Source organism: Bombina bombina, chromosome 3 (assembly GCF_027579735.1).
Source record: "Bombina bombina isolate aBomBom1 chromosome 3, aBomBom1.pri, whole genome shotgun sequence".
Taxonomy (NCBI): domain Eukaryota; kingdom Metazoa; phylum Chordata; class Amphibia; order Anura; family Bombinatoridae; genus Bombina; species Bombina bombina.
In genome coordinates this window covers 1,026,458,607-1,026,477,070 of record NC_069501.1, presented here as the reverse complement: position 1 = coordinate 1,026,477,070, position 18,464 = coordinate 1,026,458,607, and the positions used below count along the sequence as shown (strand labels likewise).

Genomic DNA, 18,464 nt, shown 5'->3' with positions numbered 1-18,464 from the left:
AAAAATGGGCCGGCTCCTATGCATAACATTCCTGCTTTTTAAATAAAGATAGCAAGAGAAAAAAATTAATAGGAGTAAATTAGAAAGTTGCTTAAAATTGCATGCTCTCTCTGAATCATGAAAGAAAAAATTTGGGTTTAAAAGACTGCTTTAGACCACTATAAAAATGTTTATGCGTAGTAAAAAAATAAAAAAATGCTATATATTTCCATTATTTATCGTGTCACTTTCTAGAGTTGGTTCATCATTTCAAAGTTTCTATAAAAAGTAATGGGGGTCGCCATTTTGGAACCTTCATTTTCCCCTTATCTCTTCTTATGACAACAATTAGATGTATAAAAGAAGCAATAAAAATGTGCAAACAAGGATATAACTACTTTAACAATCCTTCATATTCCACATAGCCGTGTTTGCATGCTCTTGTAATATCTGTTTTATATCTGTACCAAATTGTCCTCAGCAGAAAAGAGGAAAAATATGAGTTACAATATGGCATTGCCCACTACGTTATAGAAACTAAAGCTTTCTATATTCAATATTTAAACAAAAGTTAAATATATATTCACATTCTCATGCTAATATTTGCTTTTAATATATTATAGTTAGCATGTATTTATGGATATCCATTAAAGTAACATTAAAAAGGGACAAAGGCCAAAATTTAAAAATATTCAGTTAGAATATGCATTTTTTTTATTTAAAACAAAAAAACTTTCTAATTTACTTCAATAATCAATTTGTGCTCAGTCTTTTTATATGCACACTTTGGAGGCACAAGCTCCTACAGATTGTGAGATTGTCTCAATACAGAATCTGATGAAACCCAAGAAGTAGACCCTGTTTTGAGGAAGTAGAGAGCTCTTAGGTAGGTTGATTTTACAACCATGGAACTGAATAACCTTGTTCATATGTTCCTGAGCCATCTGGAGAGAAGTAACCTGTACACGAATGTCATCTAGATAAGGAGCTACTGCAATTCCCTTAGCTTGCACTGCGGACTAAAGAGCTCCGAGAACCTTAGTGTTACCAGACCAAAGGGAGTCACCAAAGATTGGTAATGCCTGTTTAGTAAATACGGATTTGCAAATAGGCATCTTTCAAGTCTGTTATGATTTAAATTGACCCCCCGTGCACTAAAGGTAGTATATAGAGCAAATACTTTTAATTTAAAAAGTGGAACTTTTGCAGAATTTTGAGATCCACAATGGGCTTGTCCTAAGGTCGCACTAACGGGCTAGATTTTTAGGATTACCTTGCGTGAGCAGGTAAAATTACCATGTTTACTAATCAGCTGAATATTCCACCTGTGCTTTAGTTCAGATATCCTTAAAATCTGGCCTTTTAGGGAGGACAGGTTTTAAAACCAGTGCTCTAAGGGGACCAGAGTAATCACTCCCATAGATTTTATGTCTGTTGGACATAAAGCTCTCGCCCTTGAATGATCTTTGGGGCTGAAGATAGGAAGTTTTCCTCAAGGGGGGGGTGAGACAGAAAGGCTATGCGGTACCACTGGGAAATTATTTTAAGTACTCAAGGATCCTAAACAGACTTTTCCCAGGCCTCTGTAAACAAAGTTCAGCCTGGGTTGGGGGTAGCACCTTCTCATGCAGATTTGGAGGAAGCGGCAAGGATTTTGGGTCAGTTTTGCATTAGACCAAGAAGAACCAGGCTTTCATGTAGACTTGGAGGTCTCTTGACTTGACACTGAGGTGCTTTGCAACTTGGAATGATGAAAGAAGTGAAAACGTCCAGCCGCAGCGGACTGCCCTTAGATTTTTCGTCTTGCAGCAGGAAAGCTCCTTCATCTCCAATGACTTGCAATAAGGAGCATCCAGTCCAGTTCCAAACTGAATCTTTCCCTAGAAAGGAAGGGAAAGAAGTCTGCCCTAAAATACTATATCAGCAGACCATAAATGTAGCTATTAGGCTCTTCTAGCCAGAACAGTCATAGCAACACCACAAATTAAACTGTTTGCAGTCTTCAACCATCTCAAGTCATCCTGAATTTCTTCAAGGGAAGCTTCTTGGGCAATACCACATTGCAGTAGCTGCAGTTATGCATGCTACATTAACAGCTGCCTGCCAGCCAAAAGGATTTCTTGAAGAATCTTTAGTTTGTAGTCCATCAAATCCTTAGAAGCGAAACTGTCCTCTAAAGAAAATGTGGTCTGCCTAGCCAAAGTAGAAAAAGAACCATCAATCTATAAAAATAGCCTAGTCCCATATCTCCATTTGTCAGAGGGTAAAGGGAACATGTTTTTGAATTTGGCAGAGGGAACAAAGAGTATGCCTAATTTGTTTCAATCCTTGCTAATGAGTTCAGAAACTGCATCAGGAAACTGAAAGGCAGATGGATTCTTTGGGGCAGCCTTACAAAACTCAATTTTTTTTCTAAGAAAGGTGGAGGGTCCTTAATCTCCAAAGAAAGTAAAAAACTTCCCACAATTGAGTGCGTATATGCTCAAATTTGAAATTAAAAAGTACATCATCTGCTACTTCATGAGAAAGGAGGTCCTGGGTTTCTGAAAAATAATCCTCCGCCATGGATTCTATCAAGTGAATAAGTTTAAAATATCAATTCCATTTATAGTGGGGAGAAGTTTATAAAAGAGATTCATACAGCATGGCATAAACTTAAAGGGACATGAAAACCAATTTTTTTCTTTCATGATTTAGAAAGCATGCAATTTAAAACAACTTTTTAATTTACTTCTATTATCTAATTTACTTCATTCTCTTGATATACTTTGCTGAAAAGCATATCTAGATAGGCTCAGTAGCTGCTGATTGGTTGCTGCGCATAGATGCCTTGTGTGATTGGCTCTCCCATGTGCATTGCAATTTCTTCAACAAAGGATATCTAAAGAATGAAGCAAATTAGATAATAGAAGTAAATTAGAATGTTTAAAATTGTATTCTCTACTTGAATCATGAAAGAATTTTTTTGGGTTTAGTGTCCCTTTAAAGTGAAGGTAAACTTTGATGAATGAAAGCCCGGTTTTTAAAAATACTATTAAAAACAGGGGCACTTTCATTCATCAAAGATTAGAAAGCAGCCATTTTGTTTAAAAACTTACCTTTCTTCTTTTCGCAGCCGGAGCAGCTTCCCCCAACCGGACATCCTCTCTTCATACGTCAGCAATGACTAATCCGGCTTCCTCCAATCATGGCATGGCCTCTGGCAATGACTCCCCTGGGGGTTAAGCCGTGATTGGAGGAAGCTGGATTAGTCTTCAGTAATAAGTTTGCTTTGTCCTAAAAGTTGCTGATTAGCCACTGAGAACTTCAATGTATCAACCATTGTGAAAAGCCGGCTATCTGATCTCCAGGGGCTCTTACAACATTCATTTCTCCTCAGCTGTACCTTATAACATTTATTTTCCCACCAAAAGACACAAATGGTATTAGTCATTTTTATAGTAGCTTATTCAACTCTTGGCTTGACCATTTTGTCCTAGAGGTGCAAGCTATGTTTACCATGCCTTAAAGTGACATAATACTCATATGCTAAATCACTTGAAATTGATGCAGTATAACTGTAAAAAGCTGACAGGAAAATATCACCTGAGCATCTCTATGTAAAAAAGGAAGATATTTTACCTCACAATCTCCTCAGCTCAGTAGAGTTAGTTCTGTGTAAAAAGTTACTCAGCTGCTCCCAGCTGCAGGTAAAAAAATTAAATGAAATGAACAGCAGCCAATCAGCATCAGCAGTGCTGAGGTCATGAACTCTTACTGTGATCTCATGAGATTTCATAGTAAGCTTCCTTTACCTGATTGGTGAAATGAGAGTTCATGATGCTCATCCCTTCAGTTGTCCCGGGACAGACACACTAATATGCTGCTTAGAAATCCTTTACAATGGGAGGTGGCTACTGAGGATTTTTTGAGGTAAAATATCTTTCTTTTTTACATAGAGATGTTCAGGTGATATTTTCTAGTCAGCTTTTTACAGCTATGCTGCATCACTTTCAAGTGTTTAAACATTTGGGTATTATGGCCCTTTAAGAGCTCAGTGGTGAAGACATGAAAAACATAATTTATGCTTACCTGATAAATTCCTTTCTTCTGTAGTGTGATCAGTCCACGGGTCATCATTACTTGTGGGATATTATCTGCTCCCCTACAGGAAGTGCAAGAGGATTCACCCAGCAGAGTTGCTATATAGCTCCTCCCCTCTACGTCACCTCCAGTCATTCGACCAAGGACCAACGAGAAAGGAGAAGCCAAGGGTGTAGTGGTGACTGGAGTATAATTTAAAAAATATTTACCTGCCTTAAAAAACAGGGCGGGCCGTGGACTGATCACACTACAGAAGAAAGGAATTTATCAGGTAAGCATAAATTATGTTTTCTTCTGTTAAGTGTGATCAGTCCACGGGTCATCATTACTTGTGGGATACCAATACCAAAGCAAAAGTACACGGATGACGGGAGGGATAGGCAGGCTCTTTATACAGAAGGAACCACTGCCTGAAGAACCTTTCTCCCAAAAATAGCCTCCGAGGAAGCAAAAGTGTCAAATTTGTAAAATTTGGAAAAAGTATGAAGCGAAGACCAAGTTGCAGCCTTGCAAATCTGTTCAACAGAGGCCTCATTCTTAAAGGCCCAAGTGGAAGCCACAGCTCTAGTGGAATGAGCTGTAATTCTTTCAGGAGGCTGCTGTCCAGCAGTCTCATAAGCTAAACGAATTATGCTACGAAGCCAAAAAGAGAGAGAGGTAGCAGAAGCTTTTTGACCTCTCCTCTGACCAGAGTAAACGACAAACAGGGAAGACGTTTGTCGAAAATCTTTAGTTGCCTGTAAATAAAATTTAAGGGCACGAACTACATCCAGATTGTGCAAAAGACGTTCCTTCCTCGAAGAAGGATTTGGGCACAAGGATGGAACAACAATCTCCTGATTGATATTCCTGTTAGTGACTACCTTAGGTAAGAACCCAGGTTTAGTACGCAGAACTACCTTATCCGAGTGAAAAATCAAATAAGGAGAATCACAATGTAAGGCTGATAACTCAGAGACTCTTCGAGCCGAGGAAATAGCCATTAAAAATAGAACTTTCCAAGATAACAACTTTATAACAATGGAATGAAGGGGTTCAAACGGAACACCCTGTAAAACGTTAAGAACAAGGTTTAAACTCCATGGTGGAGCCACAGCTTTAAACAGGTTTAATCCTGGCCAAAGCCTGACAAAAAGCCTGAACGTCTGGAACTTCTGACAGACGCTTGTGTAACAGAATGGACAGAGCTGAGATCTGTCCCTTTAAGGAACTAGCGGATAACCCCTTTTCTAAACCTTCTTGTAGAAAAGACAATATCCTAGGAATCCTAACCTTACTCCAAGAGTAACCTTTGGATTCGCACCAATATAGGTATTTACGCCATATTTTATGGTAAATCTTTCTGGTAACAGGCTTCCTAGCCTGTATTAAGGTATCAATAACTGACTCAGAAAAACCACGCTTTGATAAGATCAAGCGTTCAATTTCCAAGCAGTCAGCTTCAGAGAAGTTAGATTTTGATGTTTGAAAGGACCCTGAATCAGAAGGTCCTGTTTCAGAGGTAACGACCAAGGTGGACAGAATGACATGTCCACCAGATCTGTATACCAAGTCCTGCGTGGCCATGCAGGCGCTATTAGAATCACTGATGCTTTCTCCTGTTTGATTCTGGCAATCAATCGAGGAAGCATCGGGAAAGGTGGAAACACATAAGCCATCCTGAAGGTCCATGGTGCTGTCAAGGCATCTATCAGGACCGCTCCCGGATCCCTGGATCTGGACCCGTAGCGCGGAAGCTTGGCGTTCTGTCGAGACGCCATGAGATCTATCTCTGGTTTGCCCCAACGTCGAAGTATTTGGGCAAAGACCTCTGGATGAAGTTCCCACTCCCCCGGATGAAAAGTCTGACGACTTAAGAAATCCGCCTCCCAGTTCTCCACTCCCGGGATGTGGATTGCAGACAGGTGGCAAGAGTGAGACTCTGCCCAGCGAATTATCTTCGATACTTCCATCATTGCTAGGGAGCTTCTTGTCCCTCCCTGATGGTTGATATAAGCTACAGTCGTGATGTTGTCCGACTGGAACCTGATGAACCCCCGAGTTGTTAACTGGGGTCAAGCCAGAAGAGCATTGAGGACTGCTCTCAATTCCAGAATGTTTATTGGAAGAAGACTCTCCTCCTGATTCCATAGTCCCTGAGCCTTCAGAGAATTCCAGACAGCGCCCCAACCTAGTAGGCTGGCGTCTGTTGTTACAATTGACCAGTCTGGCCTGCTGAATGGCATTCCCCTGGCCAGATGTGGCCGATAAAGCCACCATAGAAGAGAATTTCTGGTCACTTGATTCAGATTTAGAGTGGGGGACAAATCTGAGTAATCCCCATTCCACTGACTTAGCATGCACAGTTGCAGTGGTCTGAGATGTAGGCGTGCAAAAGGAACTATGTCCATTGCTGCTACCATTAGTCCGATTACCTCCATGCATTGAGCTACTGACGGGTGTTGAATAGAATGAAGGACACGGCATGCACTTTGAAGTTTTGTTAACCTGTCCTCTGTCAGGTAAATCTTCATTTCTACAGAATCTATCAGAGTCCCCAGGAAGGGAACTCTTGTGAGTGGAAAGAGAACTTTTCTCTTCGTTCACTTTCCATCCATGCGACCTTAGAAATGCCAGTACTATCTCTGTATGAGATTTGGCAGTTTGAAGGCTTGAAGCTTGTATCAGTATGTCGTCTAAGTACGGAGCTACTGAAATTCCTCGCGGTCTTAGTACCGCCAGAAGAGTGCCCAGAACCTTTGTGAAGATTCTTGGAGCCGTAGCCAGTCCGAATGGAAGAGCTACAAACTGGTAATGCCTGTCTAAAAAGGCAAACCTTAGATACCGGTAATGGCTTTTGTGAATCGGTATGTGAAGGTAAGCATCCTTTAAATCCACTGTGGTCATGTACTGACCCTCTTGGATCATGGGCAAAATTGTTCGAATGGTTTCCATCTTGAACGATGGAACTCTTAGGAATTTGTTTAGGATCTTTAAATCCAAGATTGGCCTGAAGGTTCCCTCTTTTTTGGGAACTACAAACAGATTTGAGTAAAACCCTTGTCCTTGTTCCAACCGCGGAACTGGATGGATCACTCCCATTAATAAAAGATCTTGTACGCAGCGTAGAAACGCTTCCTTCTTTGTTAGGTTTGTTGACAACCTTGACAGATGAAATCTCCCTCTTGGGGGAGAGGATTTGAAGTCCAGAAGGTATCCCTGAGATATGATCTCTAACGCCCAGGGATCCTGAACATCTCTTGCCCAAGCCTGGGCGAAGAGGGAAAGTCTGCCCCCCACTAGATCCGGTCCCGGATCGGGGGCCCTCAATTCATGCTGTCTTAGGGGCAGCAGCAGGTTTTCTGGCCTGTTTGCCCCTGTTCCAGGACTGGTTAGGTTTCCAGCCTTGTCTGTAGCGAGCAACAGCTCCTTCCTGTTTTGGTGCAGAGGAAGTTGATGCTGCTCCTGCTTTGAAATTACGAAAGGAACGAAAATTGGACTGTCTAGCCTTGGCTTTGGCCTTGTCCTGAGGCAGGGCATGACCTTTACCTCCTGTAATGTCAGCTATAATCTCTTTCAAGCCGGGCCCGAATAAGGTCTGCCCTTTGAAAGGAATATTAAGCAATTTAGATTTAGACGTAACATCAGCTGACCAGGATTTCAGCCACAGAGCTCTGCGTGCCTGAATGGCGAATCCTGAATTTTTAGCCGCAAGTTTAGTTAAATGTATTACCGCATCTGAAATAAATGAATTAGCTAACTTAAGGAATTTAAGTTTGTGTGTGATGTCATCTAGTGTGGATGATTGAAGTGTCTCTTCCAGAGACTCAAACCAAAATGCTGCTGCAGCCGTGACAGGCGCAATACATGCAAGAGGTTGCAATATAAACCCTTGTTGAACAAACATTTTCTTAAGGTAACCCTCTAATTTTTTATCCATTGGATCTGAAAAAGCACAGCTATCCTCCACTGGGATAGTGGTACGCTTGCTAAAGTAGAAACTGCTCCCTCCACCTTAGGGACCATTTGCCATAAGTCCCGTGTGGCGGCGTCTATTGGAAACATCTTTCTGAATATAGGAGGGGGTGAGGAAGGCACACCGGGTCTATCCCACTCCTTAGTAACAATGTCAGTAAGTCTCTTAGGTATAGGAAAAACGTCAGTACTCGTCGGTACCGCAAAATATTTATCCAACCTACACATTTTCTCTGGGATTGCAACTGTGTTACAATCATTCAGAGCCGCTAATACCTCCCCTAGTAACACACGGAGGTTCTCAAGCTTAAATTTAAAATTTGAAATGTCTGAGTCCAGTTTATTTGGATCAGAACCGTCACCCACAGAATGAAGCTCTCCGTCTTCACGTTCTGCAAACTGTGACGCAGAATCAGACATGGCCCTTGCATTATCCGCGCACTCTGTTCTCACCCCAGAGTGATCACGTTTACCTCTTAGTTCTGGTAGTTTAGCCAAAACTTCAGTCATAACAGTAGCCATATCTTGTAATGTGATTTGTAATGGCCGCCCAGATGTACTCGGCGCTACAATATCACGCACCTCCTGAGCGGGAGATGCAGGTACTGACACGTGAGGCGAGTTAGTCGGCATAACTCTCCCCTCGTTGTTTGGTGAAATATGTTCAATTTGTACAGATTGACTGTTTTTTAAAGTAGCATCAATACATTTAGTACATAAATTTCTATTGGGCTCCACTTTGGCATTAACACATATAGCACAGAGATATTCCTCTGAATCAGACATGTTTAACACACTAGCAAATAAACAGCAACTTGAAAATACTTTTCAAAGTAATTTACAAATAATATGAAAACGAACTGTGCCTTTAAGAAGCACAGAAAAAAATTATAACAGTTAAAATAATTAAGTTATAGCATCAATCTTTGTCAGAATATACAGTTTTAGCAAAGGATTGTTCCCCTCAGCAATTAAACAACACAACTTTAGCAAAGGTTTAATCCCATTAGCAAAGATAACAATTTCTGAAAGCAGGAAACAAATTACAGAATAAACGTTTTTATCTCAGTCAAACTATAATTCTCACAGCTCTGCTGACTGAAATATTTGATGCATAGTAAAAGCGCCCCTCCCCCACACACACAGCAGTGAGGGAGAACAGAAACTGACAGAAAAAAACAGATTTAAGCAACTGCCAAGTGGAAAAATAGTGCCCAAACATTTATTCACTCAGTACCTCAGCAAATGAAAACGATTTTACATTCCAGCAAAAACATTAAACATAATCTCTAGTTATTAAACAGCTTTATGTCTTTCTTACAGTGTAATTCTAGTGAAGTACCATTCCCCAGAATACTGAAGTGTAAAATATACATACATGACATATCGGTATGGCAGGATTTTCTCATCAATTCCATTGTCAGAAAATAAAAGCTGCTACATACCTCTATGCAGATTCATCTGCCCGCTGTCCCCTGATCTGAAGTTTACCTCACTCCTCAGATGGCCGAGAAACAGCAATATGATCTTAACTACTCCGGCTAAAATCATAGCAAAACTCTGGTAGATTCTTCCTCAAACTCTGCCAGAGAGGTAATAACACACTCCGGTGTTATTTTAAAATAACAAACTTTTGATTGAAGATATAAAACTAAGTATAATCACCATAGTCCTCTCACACGACCTATCTAGTTGCTGGGTGCAAGAGAATGACTGGAGGTGACGTAGAGGGGAGGAGCTATATAGCAACTCTGCTGGGTGAATCCTCTTGCACTTCCTGTAGGGGAGCAGATAATATCCCACAAGTAATGATGACCCGTGGACTGATCACACTTAACAGAAGAAAGCAGGACTTGAAACATTTAACATACAAATGCTACAATTTGTTGAACTGTGTACTAGACATGTGCAACGTTAAAAAATTAGTTTAGTTTTCAATAGTTGAATAAATAATTTTGTTTTGGCAAATTAGTTATGTTAAATCATTTTTTTCGGATCTGTTCGTTATTTCGGATCCACTCTTTAATCATATTCATTATTCTATTGTAATCTTTGGAATAAAATGATGAATATATAAACGAATGGAAACAAAATTATCTAAACCGCTGTCCCGACACTAAATAAAGCAATAAACCCCTAAACCGCTGCCCCCCCACATCGCCAGCACCAACTAAATCTATTAACCCCTAAACCGCCACCCTCTACAACACCAAACTAACTAAACCTACAAATCTCCGCCCCCCACACAACTAAACCTATTGACCTCTAAACTGACATTCCCCGACATAGCCAAGACTAACTAAACCTATTTACCTCTAACCGCCGCCCCTATATCGCCAACACTAACTATTAACCTCTAAACTGATATTCCGACACTAAATAAACCTATTAACCTTTAAACCACTGCCCCCAAATCGCCAAAACTAAATAAATACTCCTATTAACCTCTAAACTGCCGCCCCCACACATCGAAACTAGCTCAATTAAACTATTAACCCCTAAACCTAACACCCCCTAACATAATTAAAATAGACCTAAAGTAAAGTTACAATTAACTAACCTATTGTTTAAAAAAAAAAACTAATACCAAAAATAAAAAAACAAACATTACTAAAAATGATAAAACCTAACATTACTAAAAATAATAAACACTAAAAAAAAACAAAAAAAACTACTGTTACAATCCTCAACTAAAATTATCCAAAATAATAAATCTCTATTCTAATACCCCATATAAAAAAACAAACAAACAAAAAAAACTCCACTAATAAACTACCAATAGCCCTTAAAAGGGCCTTTTGTAGGCCATTGCCCTAAGTTTAAAGGGACAGTCTACACCAGAATTTGTATTGTTTTAAAAGATAATCCCTTTATTACCCATTCCCCAGTTTTGCATAACTAACACAGCTATATTAATATATGTTTTACATCTGTGATTACCTTGTATCTAAGCCTCTGCAGACTGCCCCCTTATCTCAGTGCTTTTGACAGACATGCAGTTTAGCCTATCAGTGCCGACTCCTAAATAAGTCCACGGGAGGGAGTACAATGTCATCTATAACACACATGAACTAGTACTGTTTAACTGTGAAAAACTTTCAAAATTATCTGAGCTAAGAGGCGGGTTTTAACGGTTTAGAAATCAGTTTGAGCAAGCTTTTAAAAAAATACCACCAAGGGAACAAAGCAAATGTAATGATAAAAGTCAATTGGAAAGTTGTTTAAAATGACATGCCCTATCTGAATCATGAAAGTTTAATTTTCACTAGACTGTCAAAAGAGCTGTTAAAGGGACAAACAATTAAACAAATACCCCTAACATTACAACTCCCCACCACCCACATAAAAAAAACCTAATCTACCCATTGCCCTAAAAAAGGGCATTTGTATGGGCATTGCCCTTTAAATGGCATTTAGCGCTTTTACAGCTCATTAAAAAAAAAAAAAAACAACAAAACAAAAAAAACAAAAAAAAAAAAAAAAAACTAACTCCAAACTTACTGTTCCTGAAGTCCGGTGAAAGATCTTCATCCCAGCGGTTCCATCTGTATCCATCGCATGACCAGCATCTTCAATCTTCATCCCAGCGGAGGCGGAGCAGTCTGGATACGTGGAGGTCCATCGGTCCGACGTGGAGGTCCTCTTCATGCAATCATCCGCCACACACTGAAGGTTCAATACAGTCCTCGTCCTATTGGCGGATTTGATTTTTTCAGCCAATAGGAATACGATACCCCAATATAAAAGGGGTACCTTGCATTCAATCTTCAGTGTGCAGCAGATGATCGCATGAGGACCTCCACGTCAGACCGATTGACCTCCGCCCATCCACCGACCGCTCTGCCGGGATGAAGATAGAAGATGTCCGTCCCTCAATGGATACAGATGGAGCCGTCTGGATGAAGATGCTTCTCCGCTGGGACAGTGAGTACAGATTTTGTTAGTTTTTTTTTATATTGGGGCTTTTTTATTTTTAATGGGCTGTAAAAAGGAAATTTATGCCTACATGATAAATTGATTTCTTCTACGATACGAAGAGTCCACGGATTCATCCTTACTTGTGGGATATTATCCTCCTAACAGGAAGTGGCAAAGAGCACCACAGCAGAGCTGTATATATATAGCTCCTCCCTTCTCTCCACCTCCAGTCATTCGACCGAAGGTATAGGAAGAGAAAAGTAATTTCCCTTTCTTCTACTAGATAAGAGTCCACGGATTCATCGTTACTTGTGGGATACAATACCAAAGCTACAGGACACGGATGAACGGGAGGGACAAGACAGATCCCTAAACAGAAGGCACCACTGCTTGAAGAACCTTTCTCCCAAAAACAGCCTCAGAAGAAGCAAAAGTATCAAATTTGTAAAATTTGGAAAAAGTATGAAGGGAGGACCAAGTCGCAGCCTTACAAATCTGTTCAACAGAAGCATCCTTTTTAAAAGCCCATGTGGAAGCCACCGCTCTAGTAGAATGAGCTGTAATCTTTTCAGGAGGCTGCTGTCCAGCAGTCTCGTATGCCAAACGGATGATGCTTTTCAGCCAAAAAGAAAGAGGTAGCCATAGCTTTCTGACCCCTACGCTTTCCAGAATAAACAAATAAAGATGTTTGACGGAAATTCTTGGTCGCTTGTAAGTAAAACTTCAAGGCACGAACCACGTTCAGATTATGTAACAACCGCTCCTTCTTAGAAGGATTAGGACAGAGAAGGAACAACAATTTCCTGATTAATATACTTATTTGAAACAACCTTAGGAAGGAATCCAGGTTTAGTACGCAAAACCACCTTATCAGAATGGAATATAAGATAAGGCGAGTCGCATTGTAATGCAGAAAGCTCAGAGACTCTTCGAGCAGAAGAGATAGCAACTAAAAACAAAACTTTCCAAGATAAAAGCTTAATATCTATGGAATGCATAGGTTCAAACGGAACCCCTTGAAGAACATTTAGAACTAAATTCAAACTCCATGGTGGAGCAACAGGTTTAAACACAGGCTTGATTCTGACTAAAGCCTGACAAAAGGACTGAACGTCTGGGACATCCGCCAGACGCTTGAGTAGTAAAATTGACAAAGCCGAAGTTTGTCCCTTTAAGGAACTAGCCGATAATCCCTTCTCCAATCCTTCTTGGAGAAAGGACAAAATCCTAGGAATCCTAACCCTACTCCAAGAGTAGCCCTTGGATTTGCATCAATAAAGATATTTACGCCATATCTTATGGTAAATTTTCCTAGTGACAGGCTTCCAAGCCTGAATCAAGGTATCAATAACGGACTCAGAGAATCCCCGCTTCGATAAAATCAAGCGTTCAATCTCCAGGCAGTCAGCTACAGAGAATTTTGATTTGGATGCTGGAACGGACCTTGAATGAGAAGGTCCCGTCTCAGTGGCAGTTTCCACGGAGGCAGAGATGATATTTCCAACAGATCTGCATACCAAGTTCTGCGTGGCCACGCAGGCGCTATCAAGATTACCAAAGCCCTCTCCTGTTTGATTCTGGCAATCAGACGAGGCAGGAGAGGAAAGGGAGGAAACACATACTCCAGGTTGAACGACCAAGGTACTGCTAGAGCATCTATCAGTACTGCTTGGGGATCCCTTGATCTGGATCCGTAACATTCTGACGAGATGCCATCAGATCCAATTCCGGTGTGCCCCATTGACGAATCAATGTCGCATACACCTCCGGATGGAGCTCCCACTCCCCCGGATGAAAAGTCTGATGACTTAGAAAATCCGCTTCCCAGTTTTCCACTCCTGGGATGTAGATTGCTGATAGATGGCAAGAGTGCGCCTCTGCCCATCGAATTATCTTGGAAACCTCTATCATCGCTAGAGAACTCTTTGTTCCCCCTTGATGATTGATATATGCTACAGTCGTGATATTGTCTGACTGGAACCTTATGAATTTGGCCAAAGCCAACTGAGGTCAAGCTTGAAGTGCGTTGAATATTGCTCTCAATTCCAGAATATTGATTGGTAGTAGGGACTCCTCCTGAGTCCAAACACCCTGAGCCTTCAGTGAATTCCAGACTGCACCCCAGCCCAAGAGGCTGGCCGTCCGTCGTCACTATAACCCATGCTGGTCTGCGGAAGCACATTCCCTGGGACAGATGATCCTGTGACAACCACCAAAGAAGAGAGTCTCTGGTCTCTAGATCCAGATTTATCTGAGGAGATAAATCCACATAATCCCCATTCCAGCTGCAGTGGTCTGAGATGTAAGCGAGCAACCGGAACGATGTCCATTGCCGCTACCATTAATCCAATGACCTCCATACACTGCGCCACTGATGGCTGAGGAGTGGACCGAAATGCCCGGAAGTAGTTAAGATCTTTGACTATCTGACCTCCGTCAGAAATATTTTCATGTCTACCGAGTCTATCATGGTTCCTAGGAATGGAACTCTTGTCAGTGGAACTAGTGAACTCTTTTGTATATTCACCTTCCACCCGTGAGTTCTTAGAAAAGCCAGCACGATGTCCGTGTGAGATTTGGTTAGCTGGTAAGTTGACGCCTGGATCAAAATATCGTCCAGATAGGACCCAACTGCTATGCCCCGCGGCCTTAGAACCACCAGAAAGGACCCTAGCACCTTTGTGAAGATTCTGGGAGCTGTGGCCAATCCGAAAGGAAGGGTCACAAACTGGTAGTGTTTGTCCAGGAAGGCGAACCTGAGAAACTGGTGATGATCTCTGGATAGGAATGTGAAGATACGCATCCTTTAACTCCATGGTGGTCATATATTGACCCTCCTGGATCATTGGTAAAATAGTTTGAATGGTCTCCATCTTGAACGATGGGACTCTAAGAAATTTGTTTAGGCATTTGAGATCTAAAATTTTTTGGGAACCACGAACAGATTTGAGTAAAACCCCTGCCCCTGTTCTAGTTTTGGAACTGGGCAGATTACACCCATGGTATATAGGTCTTACACAGCGTAAGAGCGCGTCTTTTTGTCTGGTATACAGACAACCGTGAAAGATGAAATCTCCCTCTTGGGAGAAATTCTTTGAATTCTAGTCGATACCCTTGGGTCCCTATTTCTAATGCCCAGGAATCCTTAACGTCCCTTGCCCAAGCCTGAGCAGAGAGAGAAATTCTGCCCCCTACTAGATCCGGTCCCGGATCGGGGGCTGCCCCTTCATGCTGTCTTGGTAGCAGCAGCGGGCTTCTTGGCCTGTTTACCTTTATTCCAGGTCTGGTTAGGTCTCCAGACTGACTTGAATTGTGCAAAATTCCCCTCCTGCTTTGTGTCGGAGGAGGAAGTAGAGGGTCCACATTTAAAGTTTTGAAAGGAACGAAAATTATTTTGTTTGGCCCTCATTTTAACCGTCTTGTCCTGAGGAAGGGCATGACCTTTACCCTCCAGCAATGTTGGAAATGATCTCCTTTAGTTCAGGCCCGAATAGTGTCTTACCTTTGAAAGGAATAGCTTACATTTTGATGACACATCAGCAGACCAAGACTTAAGCCATAACACACTACGCGCTAAAATGGCAAAGCCTGCATTCTTTGCCGCTAATTTAGCCATTTGAAAAGCGGCATCTGTAATAAAAGAATTAGCTAGTTTGAGAGCCTTAATTCTATCCAAAATATCATCTAATGGGGTCTCAACCTTAAGAGACTCCTCTAGAGCCTCAAACCAAAAAAGCTGCTGCAGTAGTTACTGGAACAATGCACGCTATAGGTTGTAGAAGAAAACCCTGATGAACAAAGAATTTCTTATCCATAGGATCTTTGAAAGCACAACTGTCCTCAATAGGTATGGTTGTACGCTTAGCCAGGGTAGAAATAGCTCCCTCCACCTTAGGGACCGTCTGCCAGGAATCCCGAATGGTGTCAGATGTGGGAAACATTTTCTTAAAAGTAGGAGGGGGAGAGAATGGAATGCCTGATCTATCCCATTCCTTAGTAACAATGTCCGAAATCCTTCTAGGGACTGGAAAAACATTAGTGTAAGTAGGAACCTCAAGATATTTATCCATTTTACACAATTTCTCTGGTGGGATGACAATAGGGTCACAATCATCCAGAGTCGCTAAAACCTCCCGGAGTAACAAGCGGAGGTGTTCAAGCTTAAACTTAAAGGCCGTCACATCTGAGTCTGTTTGAGGGAACATCTTTCCTGAGTCTGAAAGCTCTCCCTCAGACAGCAATTCCCCCACCCCCAAATCAGAACACTGTGAGGGTACATCGGAGATGGCCAATAAAGCATCAGAGGGCTCAGCATTTACTCTAATACCTGACCTGCTGCGCTTACCCTGTAAACCTGGCAGTTTAGATAATACCTCTGTAAGGGTAGTAGACATAACTGCAGCCATATCTTGCAGGGTGAAAGAATTAGACGTACTAGAAGTACAAGGCATCGCTTGAGCGGGCGTTAAAGGTTGTGACACTTGGGGAGAATTGGATGGCATAACCCGATTCTCTTCAGACTGAGAATCATCCTGAGATACTTTTATCACTTGAAAAATGTTCTTTGCAATGTAAGGCCCTTTCAGTACATGAGGGACACATTTTAAGTGGGGGTTCCACAATGGCTTCTAAACACATAGAACATTGACTTTCCTCAATGTCAGACATGTTGAAACAGACTAGTAATGACCACAAACAGTCTTTAAAACACTTTTAGTGAAAAAAAAAACGCAATCTGAAAAACGGTACTGCGCCTTTAAGAGAAAAAAAAAAAAACGTACAATCTCTGCAAAACTGCTCTAAAAGGTTATAATTATCACAATTTTAGGATATATGCGTCTTATCTTGCCAGCTAAGATTGCACCACAAGAAATGCTTAACCCTTAATGGAAATAACGTTACTCAAAAACGTTATTAAATTAACAAATCAACCCCCTGCACCTCGTCACAGCTCTGCTGTGGCGCCTACCTGCCCTCGGGGGTCTGTTAGTTCACTCTATCACTTCGTTTAGGCCAAATCTTTCAGTTTAGGCCCACCAGAGACGGAGCTTGTTGCATGCATAGGAAATTCAACTGCGCATGAGGCGCAAAATTAAGCCCCGCCCATCTACATTGATGTCTCTGCCTAGTAAAAACCGCTGTAAAGCAGTCTAGAACCTAGCCATGTGGGTTTTCATATACCCAACCTATTATAGAAAGCCATGTGAAACCCTCCAGTGCCATCAAAACATTAAAACGTTTGCACACTAAAACGATAAGTTGCCCTCTAAACATAAAATAAATAAAATAGTTTTGCTCAAAAAAACATTTTTCAATTTTTTTCTGAAGCTTCTCAAGTACTCCTCAGCCATTCTGTGGGAACTTCTCTGGATCTTAGTGACAATTGCTAAGATCATCAGTTTCCAGGCAGAAATCTTCATCCATCTGCTGCCTGAGAAAACAATAGCACCCACTGGTGCCATTTAAAATAATAAAATCTTGTTTGAAGAAAATAAAAACTATCATTTTAACACCTTTCACTTTACCTCTTCCTATTACTAGTATAGGCAAAGAGAATGACTGGGGGTGGAGAGAAGGGAGGAGCTATATATACACAGCTCTGCTGTGGTGCTCTTTGCCACTTCCTGTTAGCAGGAGGATAATATCCCACAAGTAATGATGAATACGTGGACTCGTCGTTTCTAGTAGAAAAGAGCTGAATGTCCTTTTAAGGGCTATAGCCATACAAATGCCCTTTTTGGGGCAATGGGTAGATTATTTTTTTTTAGTTAGGTTTTATTTATTGTGGGTATTTGTTTAATTTTTGTTGGGCAAAAGAGCTGTTCACTTTAGGGCAATGCCTTACAAATGGCCCTTTTAAGGGCTCTTGGTAGTTTATTATAGTTTTTTTTTTTTTTTTTTTTTATACAGGGTATTAGAATATGAGTAATTTTTATTCTTTTGGATAATTTTGTTTGTTATTTTTTGAAATTGTAGTTTTTTTTCCATTTTTTGTCATTTTAGGTTTTATTAAACAAGTAATGTTAGGTTTAGTTTAAAGGGACAGTAAACACCAAAATTTTTGTTGTTTTAAAAGATAGATAATCCCTTTATTACCCATTCCTCAGTTTTGCATAACCAACACTGTTACATTAATACACTTTTTACCTCTGATTAACTTGTATCTAAGCATCTTCTGACAGCCCCCTGATCACATGACATTTTATTTATTATCCATTGACTTTCATTTTAGCCAATTAGTGCAGTGTCTGCCACAATCCACGGGCGTGCTCACAATGTTATCTATAGGGTTTACCTGAACTAGCTCTCCCCTGCTGTGAAAAGCAAATACAAAAGCATGTGATTAGAGGCGGCCTTCAAGGGCTTAGAAATTATATGAGCCTTCCTAGGTCTAGCTTTCAACTAAGAATACCAAAAGAACAAAGCAAAATTGGTGATAAAAGTAAATTGGAAAGTTGTTTAAAATTACATGCCCTATTTGAAACATGAAAGTTTTTTTTGACTTGACTGTCCCTTTAAGCTTAGGTTTT

The 18,464-nt window shown here is 40.9% G+C and overlaps 1 protein-coding gene across 1 annotated transcript in view; it reads right to left on the bottom strand.

The window, feature by feature from the left end:
- HIGD1C (HIG1 hypoxia inducible domain family member 1C) overlaps positions 1 to 18,464 on the bottom strand; it is an 83,116-nt gene that overhangs the window by 26,914 nt on the left and 37,738 nt on the right. The window lies entirely within an intron of this gene.